This window comes from Eumetopias jubatus, unplaced genomic scaffold, assembly GCF_037043125.1.
Source record: "Eumetopias jubatus isolate StellerSeaLion01/CBP00866 unplaced genomic scaffold, mEumJub1_p1.0 scaffold_16, whole genome shotgun sequence".
Classification (NCBI taxonomy): Eukaryota; Metazoa; Chordata; class Mammalia; order Carnivora; family Otariidae; genus Eumetopias; species Eumetopias jubatus.
In genome coordinates this window covers 6,210,896-6,221,309 of record NW_028274822.1, presented here as the reverse complement: position 1 = coordinate 6,221,309, position 10,414 = coordinate 6,210,896, and the positions used below count along the sequence as shown (strand labels likewise).

At 41.5% G+C, this 10,414-nt stretch overlaps 1 pseudogene; it reads right to left on the bottom strand.

Moving 5' to 3' along the window:
- Window positions 1-8,874: 8,874 nt before the first annotated feature.
- On the bottom strand, window positions 8,875-10,121 carry LOC114208920 (steroid hormone receptor ERR1 pseudogene; annotated as a pseudogene).
- Window positions 10,122-10,414: the final 293 nt, after the last annotated feature.

The following is a 10,414-nucleotide window of genomic DNA, read 5'->3' as shown; positions in this document are numbered from 1 at the left end:
TTTGAACAACATTTGTGAACATTTCAAGTATTTCACTCCACTCTCATCTTGCTTCTTGGTTTCTGAGAAAAACTTGGATATAATTCTTATCTTTGTCCCTTTATAAGTAAGGTGTTTTTTCCCTTCTGGTTTCCTATGGGATTTTTTCTTTGTCTTTGATTTTCTGTAATTTGAAATTTATATACTTAAATGTAGTTTCTTTTTCTTTCTTTGTTTCTTTCTTTGTTTCTTTGTTTCTTTGTTTCTTTCTTTCTTTCCCCTTCCTTCCTTCCTTCCTTTCTTTCTTTTACTTTCATTCTTTCTGGCTTTAATCCCACTTGGTATTCTCTGAGCTTCCTGGATCTGTGGTTTGGAGTCTGACATTAATTTTGGGAAATTCTGTCATTATTGCTTCAAATGTTTCTTCTGTTCTTTCTTCTCTTTTCTCTCCTTCTAGTATTCCTATATGTGTATGTTACACCGTTCATTGTCCCCACAGTCCTCGGATCTTCTGTTCTGTTTTATTCAGTCTTTGTTCTCTTTGCACTCCAGTTTTTGAGGATTCTACTGAGATATCCTCAGGCTCAGAGATTCTTTCCTCAGCCAGGTCCAGTCTATTAATAAACCCTTCAAAGACATTCTTTATTTCTGTTACAATGTTTTTGATCTCTAGCACTTCTTTGTCGTGATTAGAATATCCAGTTCTCCGCTCACATTGCCCATCTGTTCTTGCATGCTGTCTGTTGTATCCATTAGAGTCATTTGCATATTAATCATAGTTGTCTTAAATTCCCTGCCTGATAATTTCAACATCCCTGCCACATCTGGGTCTCTGCTTGCTCTGTCTCTTCAAATTTTGCTTTTTGCCTTTTGGTATGCCTTGTAATTAAAAAAAATTTTTTTAATTTATTTGTTTGTCACAGAGACAGAGAGAACACATGCAGGGGGAGTGGGAGAGGGAGAAGCAGGCTCCCCACTGAGCAAGGAGCCCTAGGCGGGGTTCGATCCCAGGACGCTGGGATTACCCAGGCGCCCTTGCCTTGTAATTTTTACTGATGGCTGGACATGATGTATTGGATACAAGGAACTGATGTAAATAGGCCTTTGGTGATATAGAGGTGAGCTATAGAGTGAGGGGGAGTGTTCTATAGTCCTGGAATTAGGTCTCACTCTTCAAGTGAAAGGGTGTGTCTGGACCATGAACATCATAAGTGTTTCTCAGTCTTTCCTCCCCCCTCAAGTAGGACAAGATGGCTAGAGTAGGCTAGAATTGGGTATTTTTTTTCCCCAGGTCCATTAGGCTCTGATAATACCCAGCAGATTAGATGCTGGGTGACTAGTTTCCCCTGTGTTTAAGACACTGTTAAGAACAGAGTGCTCTGGTGTATTTCAAAATGGTTCCTTCTATTTACTGTGAGAATCTAGTCAAGATTCTGGAGGTAAATTTCAAAATATTGCAGTGCCTCCCGATGACGGGTTCCCCTGGAGTTTTTAACTCTCAGAATTGTTCAAGCTAAGCCTGTTGCAATTCAACAATTATGGTTCCAGCTTTCCTATCCTAGTGCTGGTCCCTGGGGTAGTTCCCAGCAGTTCTATCATTCTATATTTTCACCAAAAATTTTACCAAAACTGTGCCTTTAGCATCTAATTTGAAAACTATCTTTTTGAGAGAGTCATAGTAACTGATTCTTCCAATATATTTTACTTAATTTTCATGGAAACAATGATCTCTTCTTGCCTTCAAAGTTAATAAGCTCATAAAATATTTAATTCAACTTAATAATAACAATAACAAAGTCAGATGACATAATCAGGTTTTGAACAGATATAGCTGAATCTTAGTAAGCATGTAACTGATCTGTTAGGTCCAGGAGTAGATACTAGTACCAAGGAGACCTCTACCTATCATAAGAAGTGTCGTCCTTGGGCATCAGTAAGCCCAAGTACTTACAGACTTAAGATAAAACCAGTAAGTAATTTAGATAGACTATACTTAGGAAATATTCCATTATGCTAGGTCCACAGTCTCATTAAGTATAGACTTACTACTAGCCTTAAAACTTTGACTTTAGCTTTTATAGTACAACAGTTAATCATTTTTACCATTTGCTCTTTAACATGAGAACTAATTCATCACGGTGGTGCAGTGTTCAGAGATGAGATCAGGTCCTCCTTAACACATGTGCACTTTGTATGTATAATTTACAACACACATCCAGCCAATGAAAAAGGAAATCTATACTATCACACATGGAATTGGAAGTAAGGGCCGGCCAACTGATATTTCATCATTTTAATCATGGCATCTCAAATCCCACAGAAGAATCATGTACATTAGAATAAATTTATGGAAGCCAAATAACTTCTGAATCTCTTCATTCTTTAAAAATATGCTTTGCACAAATGAATGTTAGATTAATGACCAATCCCCTTAAATAATTATACACTTTAAAAAAAGAGGGGAAAAAAAGAAAAAGAAAAAGAAAAAATCAAAAGCCACCAATGCTATTAAAATAAGAATGCATACTTCAGGGCTTTTTCACCATTTTCAGTTTTCCTATAAAACAGTTGCCAAGGGAACCTCGTGCTAAACAAAAACTGCTGTCAAATGTCATCAGTAAAGTGAGCTAACATCACCCACGGGATTCTTCTCTTGCAGGCCTTATTCATTACTTTCTAAATCTGTAAAGCTATCATTTCCAGGGTTTCTTTTGAGTACTGACATAAAAAGAAACAATCATAATTTGTAAGAGTGTCAGTGAAAAATACTCTCCCTCCTCCCAAAAAGTGCTGTTCTCAAAGTGAGAAAAGATTACAGTGCGCATCTCCTATCATTCCCTCAAGAACCAGGAGATATTAGTAGTTGCTTTCAAAACAAAAAAATAAAAACATTTTGAAACTAAGTTAACGTAACCTCTTCCATAACTATGGGAAAGAACTACCTATTGATGTATAGGAGAGGAAAAGACCCAGGATATGAAATACTTTTTGTTCTCGTTTCATTACTTGTTCCGTGGCCTGAATTGTTTCTGGGAGAAATGCTCAGTCCCCAGGAAAGTATTATGAACTGCCCCCCTAGTAAAGTCTCAGAGCTGTAAAGCACCCAACATGGTCCTAAAGAAAAGCTTGAGACAAAGAAAAAAAGGAAGAGTCAAGTAAGAGTGTGCCATGCACTGTCTTTGATCAATTGTTCTATAACTTCCAAATTGCACTTATAATCGGAGGAAGTATAAAAGCTGGCCGAGGCATCCAGAGGGCATTGTGAGGACAAAGGCTTTGAAGGCAGATTCAAAGTGCAGGTTATCAGGTCCGTGTTTCCTACCTCACTTAGTCTAAATGTTTCTAAAGATTATTTTGTTTAGTACAATTTTTTGTCCTAAATCTAGGAATAATAGTTTTTCCCAGATAGTAATCTCATTTGGAATGATACGATGACCCTAAGCTAAAAATTAGTAAATATTTAATAACTAGTAAATGCTACTAATATTATTAACATCATTGTTAAAATTGATAATAGATAGAGGATATCTATTTATCTTTAATTTTGGGGACGCCCGGGTGCCTCAGTTGGTTAAGCGTCTGCCTTTGGCTCAGGTCATGATCTCAGGGTCCTGGAATGGAGCCCTGCATTGAGCTCCCTGCTCAGTGGGGAGCCTGCTTCTCCCTCTCCCTCTGCTGCTCCCCCTGCTTATGCTCTCTCTCTCTCTCTCAAATAAATAAAATCTTAAAAAAACTAAAATATCTTTAATTTTTAAGTTAGATACTTTGAAAAATGCTAAAATTGTTTAAGCAATAAAACTAATATATATATTATAAAAATAATAACTTATGTGATTCAGCTGTTCTGTAGCAAAGTACTTGAAGTTATAATCAAGGCATATAAAACTGAGTTCTTTCTTGTAATGAGACAGTGTCTCTGCGGAAATGTGAATACAATGATACAGAACCAGTACATTAAAATATTCTTTGGATTATCTGTCTTTATTACTTAAAATAAAAGAGTTTAGTGCAGAAAATCTTCAGATCATAGAAAATCATAGTGACACTAAAATTATTTTTCTGTCATCAGGATGCCTCGTTAGTCCCAGCATCACCCAACCCTTCGGACAGGTCACTATTAGCTCAAATATTGAAGAGGAGTATCCATCAATGTGCACTAGGAGAGGGTTCCCAGTTTTTCTGTATAATACTTGATAATCTTTTCTGGTGGTTTGGATAGAATCTTTACAAAGTGAGAAAATCGCAAAAACAGAGGAATGAGGAAGCTGGGAATTAAGAGATCATTTTTTATAAAGCAATCACAAGCTATGATGAGATCAAATAAAGCACCAGACATACCAAGTGAGAGAACCAGGAGAAAGGGCCATAAGTGGTTATGTTAACTCTTGCTGTCACTGCTGTCAATCTAAATTCAAATCATACTCAGGATAAAACTAGAAATCAATGATTTCTTAGGAGAGGTTTGTGGATGGATATAGATGTGTAAAAGTAAAACACTTATACTTCAATATGCCTCTATATTTTTTAATTTATTGTATAAAAAAATCCAGCTTATTTACTTTCAAATATTAAGTTCCTGTATAAATAGAAAATATGGAAAACAAAGTGAAGCAAAATGATTGCTATATTAGTGTGCTTTCCTCCAGTTTTAATTTCATTGATAAAAAATTTTTAATACTGTGATTTTAATGCGAAAAACATCTATGAAGTTATCCTGCTAAGCATAACAATGACTTGCACTGTCTTCCTCACTCACTGATTTAACTGGAAGACGTGGCTCCATTGTCGTCAATGGGCCAGTAGGTCCATCTTCCTCTCTGTTCTCATCAGAATTGTGGTCTAATCTGAACAAACAGTCGTTCAGTACCTTCAGTGTGATTTTATGCATATTCATATAGTTTAAAACATGAATTTATTTGCATGTCATAATATGTTGGCAGGTAAAAGTCATCATATTTTTCAGTCTAAAGCAAAGCTCTGTAAATGCTTCAAATAACTTTCCAATTTTACTTTGAAATGCCTTCTTTCTCTTCATGGTATGTTAATGGGAAACTTTTTTCCCTAACAATTATTTTACTTATCACCAGATTCTTTAAAAAAAAAAATAAAGCTCAACATCATTAATCAACAGGGAAATGCAAATCAAAGCCACAAGGAGATATCACCTCATACCTGTTAGAATGGCTAAAATCAAGAAGATAAGAAACAGGTATTGGTGTGGATATGAAGAAAAAGGACCCCTCATGCACTGTTAGTGGAAATGTAAATTGGTGCAGCCACAGTGGAAAACAGTATGGAGGTTCCTCAAAAAATTAAAAATAGAAATACCATATGATCCAATAATTCTACTCTTAGGTATTTACCCAGGGAAAATGAAAACACTAACTCAAAAAGATATATGCACCCTTGTGTTTATTGCAACATTATTTACAATAGCCAAGACATAGAAGCAACCCAAGTGTCCATCAGTAGGCAAATGGATAAGGAAGAAGAGGCATATATTTTATGGAATATTACACAAATATAAAAAAAAGAATGAGACCGTACCATTTGAGAAAACATGGATGGACCTAGAGGGTATTATGCTAAGTGAAATAAGTCAAACTGAGAAAGACAAATACCATATGATTCCACTCATAAATGGAATCTAAAGAAAATATAAATAAAAAGTAGAATCAGAACTATAAATACAGAGAACAAACTTAGAGTTGCCAGAGGGGAGGCAGGTGGGAGGTCAGGCAAAATGGGTGAAAAGGAGAGGGAGATACAGACCTCCAGTTACGGAATAAGTAAGTCATGAGAATAAAAAGCAGAGAATAAGGAAAAAAGTCAATGGTATTGTGGAAGCAATGTAATGGGACAGACGGTAGCTACACTTGTGAACAAAGCATCATGTATAAACTTGTCAAATCACTAACTTGTACACCTGAAACTAATGTAATATTGTGTGTCTACTCAAACTAAAAAAAAAGAATGCTTGTGTAATAATAATAATATAAAAAATAGAAATCCCTAGGTATTTCAGGTCAAATTAAGATTTTTTAATGATATGAATCAACATTATAGACAAAATTAATGAAGATTTCAGACTTCTGATAATTTTTTTTAAAGATTTTATTTATTTATTTGCCAGAGAGAGAGAGTGAGAGCACAAGCAGGGGGAGCGGCAGGCAGAGGGAGAAGCAGGCCTCCCGCTGAGCAGGGAGCCCGATGTGGGACTCGATCCCACGACCCTGGGATCATGACCTGAGCCGAAGGCAGACGATTAACCGACTGAGCCACCCAAGAGCCCCTGATAAATTTTATTTGTAATAATCATTACCACACTTGCTAGTCTATAAAAAGAGCTGTCAGTTATAGTTCTACAATAAACTTGTGACTTAGGAAACATTTTTAAAAGGAGGAAAGACATAAATGTGCAACCCAGGAAAAAATTCAATTAATTTATTCTTTCTTCTATAAAAAAAAAAGCTTTTCTCCCAAACTATGGCATTTGTACATTAGAAAGTAGTGCAGGGGCGCTTGGGTGGCTCAGTCATTGAGCGTCTGCCTTCGGCTCAAGTCAAGATCCCCGAGTCCTGGGATCGAAGTCCACATCGGGCTCCCTGCTCCGTGGGAAGCCTGCTTCTCCCTCTCCCACTCCCCCTGCTTGTGTTCCTTCTCTTTCTGTGTCTTTCTCTGTCAAATAAATAGATAAAGTCTTAAAAAAAAGTAGTGCAAAAATAGATGAAAAAATAAAATATAATAAAAACATTGGTCTCATAAATCATGCATAATCTTAGTTAAATTCAGTTAAATATAAGTGATTTTAATAAATGTAAGGGAGTTTTAAAAATGTTTATTTAAATATTAGTTTACTAAATATTCCTATGAAAAACAGCTTTAATATTTATGTAGCCCTCCCATGATCAAAAGCATGTTTAAGATACTGTCTTATTATCCACATTCCATCTGTTTCCCAGGCCTGGAGCTCCTAAGTCACCTAGGCGGCAGGAGAACAAGGTCTAATTCAGACCTGTGGGATTCTTCTGCCTATTAACTGTAGCGTGTGGGAAAATGACTTTTCTGGGCCTTACCTCTTTTTAATGAGTTTGTGATAATAAAATCTAGATCTTAGATTTGTTCTGGGGATTAAATTAGTTAATATTGTAAAGCTCGTAGACCTGTGATTGACAAGTAGTAAATATTTATTTTAAAACGCTGTAATGGAGTTTTTTAGCTAAAAGTTAGGACATGTCCAGGATTACTTATTGAAAAGAAATGACTAAAGACATTTATCAAAGTACATCATAGGTGCAAAAGCATCCAGGGTATGTACCCTACTTTGCACTCCTACCAGCAGCAAACAAAGTGTTGCCTATTCTTCAACATTTTATTGGAATTTTATTTCCTTTCTAGTATTATAAGGAAAATCTTTTAAATCACCTTTATTGATTTGATAAAAACATTCAACAATTTTTACACGTGCTTATTAGAATCCGCATTCCTTTTTCTTGTCATCAGGATACCTACATTCCTACAGCTTTTCTCTTGAAGTCCACAATATTTTCTAGGTTCCTGTGAAGTTGCCTCTATCTATCTACCATCTATCCAATTTTCAAAAGCTATGAATGCCTTCCCTGCTATTGTGTTGGAACTCCTCTTGCCTAAATTTTTTAGCTTTTCTTTCAAAATGTATGATGTGTAGAAGTACTTAGAGAGAGTTGATGTTATTGCTTTAGGTCATCCTGCCTTTGTCATTATGAATCATGATTATTAAATATACTCCAACCAAAACTTACATACATATGCATGTGCATCCATTTCTGATAAATGTTGGTTGACTCCTCTTTATTTTGAATTTTTTTAAGATTTTTTTTATTTATTCATTTGACAGAGAATGAGAGTGCACAAGCGGGGGACCAGCAGAAGGAGAGGGAGAAGCAGGTACCCACTGAGCAGGAACCCCATGCAGGACTTGATCCCGGGACCCTCGGATCATGATCTGAGCTGAAGGCAGATGCTTAACCAACTGAACCACCCAGGCACCCCTTTTTAAAAATTTGTATGGGATTGTCGTGTTGAATATTTTGAAAGGAATAATTTATTTATTTATTTATTTATTTATTTTGGTTTTTAAGCTCGATATATTTCTTTTTCTCATTAAAGTTTCAAAACCAAAAGCGGTTTCTCTTTGCAGCAAATATACATTAAAATACAGTCTCTGTACAGCCAAAGGCTCTGGGTCCTGGCTTGCCCTATGTCCCTGCACCTCCCTGGCCAAACCCAAAAATAAATATAGTGTTATTGCTCTGCAGGGCATAGAGGCAGTGCTCTCCCTACCCCCCAAGGAGGCTGGGTGGGAGCTGATGGGGGGCCCTGGCCACCCCAGGGGTCCAGGGGCTGGAGCCTGCTTGGAGTTATTGCTTCAAGTTGGGGGGCAGTAATGCCCAATGCAAATGATGAGGAGAGGAGAGAAGGGGGCAGGGGCCTTTGCTCTCCAAATGTCCCCCTCTGCTCTGGAGAGGGGGTTGGGTTAAGCAGCAGCAAAAGCATCACCCACTGGGAGCCTGTGGCCTCCACTCCCTTCCCTCCCTGAGATCAGGCTTCTGCCCCCCCGCCCCATGTCCCCTGCAGCCCTCTATGGCTTCCACAAGGCCCCCTACACTCTGGGGGCATGTTATGGCTTGCAAGGGACAGCACTGTGCCCGGAGCCTGGGCGCACACCTTCCCAGCTTCTAAGACCCCCTGGGAGGGGGGAGGGGAGGGCGTAAGGCCTGCTCCCAGGGGCTGATGGTAAAGCCCTGGCCCTGCCAGCAGGCGGTGGCACTGCCCAGACCCCAGCTCTGCCCCCCTGGGGCTGACCCCATACTGGGAAGGTCCTGCCAGCACCCCCACCCATGCACACCCCTTGCCTCAGTCCATCATGGCCTCGAGCATCTCCAAGAACAGCCTGTGCCCTCCAGCTTCACGCCATAGAAATGCGCCAGCACCTTGCCCGCTGTTTGGCCAAGGAGCGGTCGTGTGAGCAGCAATCTGCCCGACCGCCGCCACTCAGCACCCCTCCCCGGCCCACCCGGCCAGCTTCAGGCCTCGTGTAGAGCTTCTCACAGCTGCTCCACAGCCTCGGCATCCTCAATGTGCACAGTCTGAACTGGCAAGGGCAGGACCTTCAGCAGGACGTACTCCTCACGCTTTAGCCTCAGGGCCTGTTGTTGCCTCACCAGCTGCTGCAGGGCAGCCCCTAGCTCCCCCAAGCCAGCGGCACGCGTCCCCTCTTCAACCAGGACCAGGTCCTCGGAGAAGGCCAGCTCATCCTGCAGTGGCACTGAGCGCTGGGCCACACCCAACACCAAGACCTCCATCCATACTCTCTGCAGGACTGATAGCTGGTCAGACAGTGGCAGTGACGAGAAGCCTGGGATGCTCTTGGCCCAGCTAATGGTGACCACAATCTCTCGGTCAAAGAGGTCACAGAGGGTAGTCACAGCCAGGAGGTGTCCGTCAGGGCCCGCCGCGTCGGGCATGGCATATAGCTTCTCAGGCTCAACCGCCAGCCGGTGGGACACCAGTGCATTTACAGGGGCGGGTTTCTGAGGGCCTCCGGCTACCACCAGGAGTCCGGCAGGGAAGGAGCCCAGGAAGGGCAGCGGGTCCACCTCTGGCCGCCGCTTGTACTTCTGCCGCCCGCCTCGGACACGGTCCAGACGTACTCCCTCCTTGAGCATGCCCACCCGCCCGCACTTGGTGAAACGCCAGGCCTGGGAGGCCTGGGGTCTCCGCTTGGTGATCTCGCACTCGTTGGAAGCCGGACAGCTGTACTCGATGCTCTGCTGGATGGTCCTCTTGAAGAAGGCTTTGCAGGCCTCACAGGTCGCCACACCATAGTGGTAGCCGAGGCCACATCCCCACAGACCAGGCAGAGGCTTTTGGGTAGGGAGCTGAGCACCAGCTTCGCACCACCCTGCTGGCCAGGCCCAGCCCCCTCCCCTTCCCCCTCTTCCTTGTGCCCTGGGAGGCAGCGGGTGGGAGCTGGGCCAGGGGCCAGGGCCACGGGGGGCGGGGGACTCGGTCTCAGTCTCCGAGGAACACTCTGGGCTGTCAGGGCTGGCTGGCTGTGCCTTGATGTAGAGAGGCTCAGTGCCCACCACCTGGCTGGACATGGTGCTGGTCACCGGGGGCTCCGGCAGGGTGGGCGGGCAGGCATGGGGCAGCGAACGGCCCCTCCTCCGCCGCCCCCTTGGGCCGCACCACCCCGCCGAGCCGAGTCCCCTCACTTGGCGGCGCCGCCGGCGGCTTGTAGGACACAAAAGGTAGAAGGAGTAATTTGTTTTTGTATAATTTTTAACGAGACTAGCCAGTTGTACAGTCACTTTCTATATAATAAACCATGGAGAACTGTATTAAAATAGTCACATAGGAGGCCAAATAGAATTATTCTGTAACAATGCTTAAT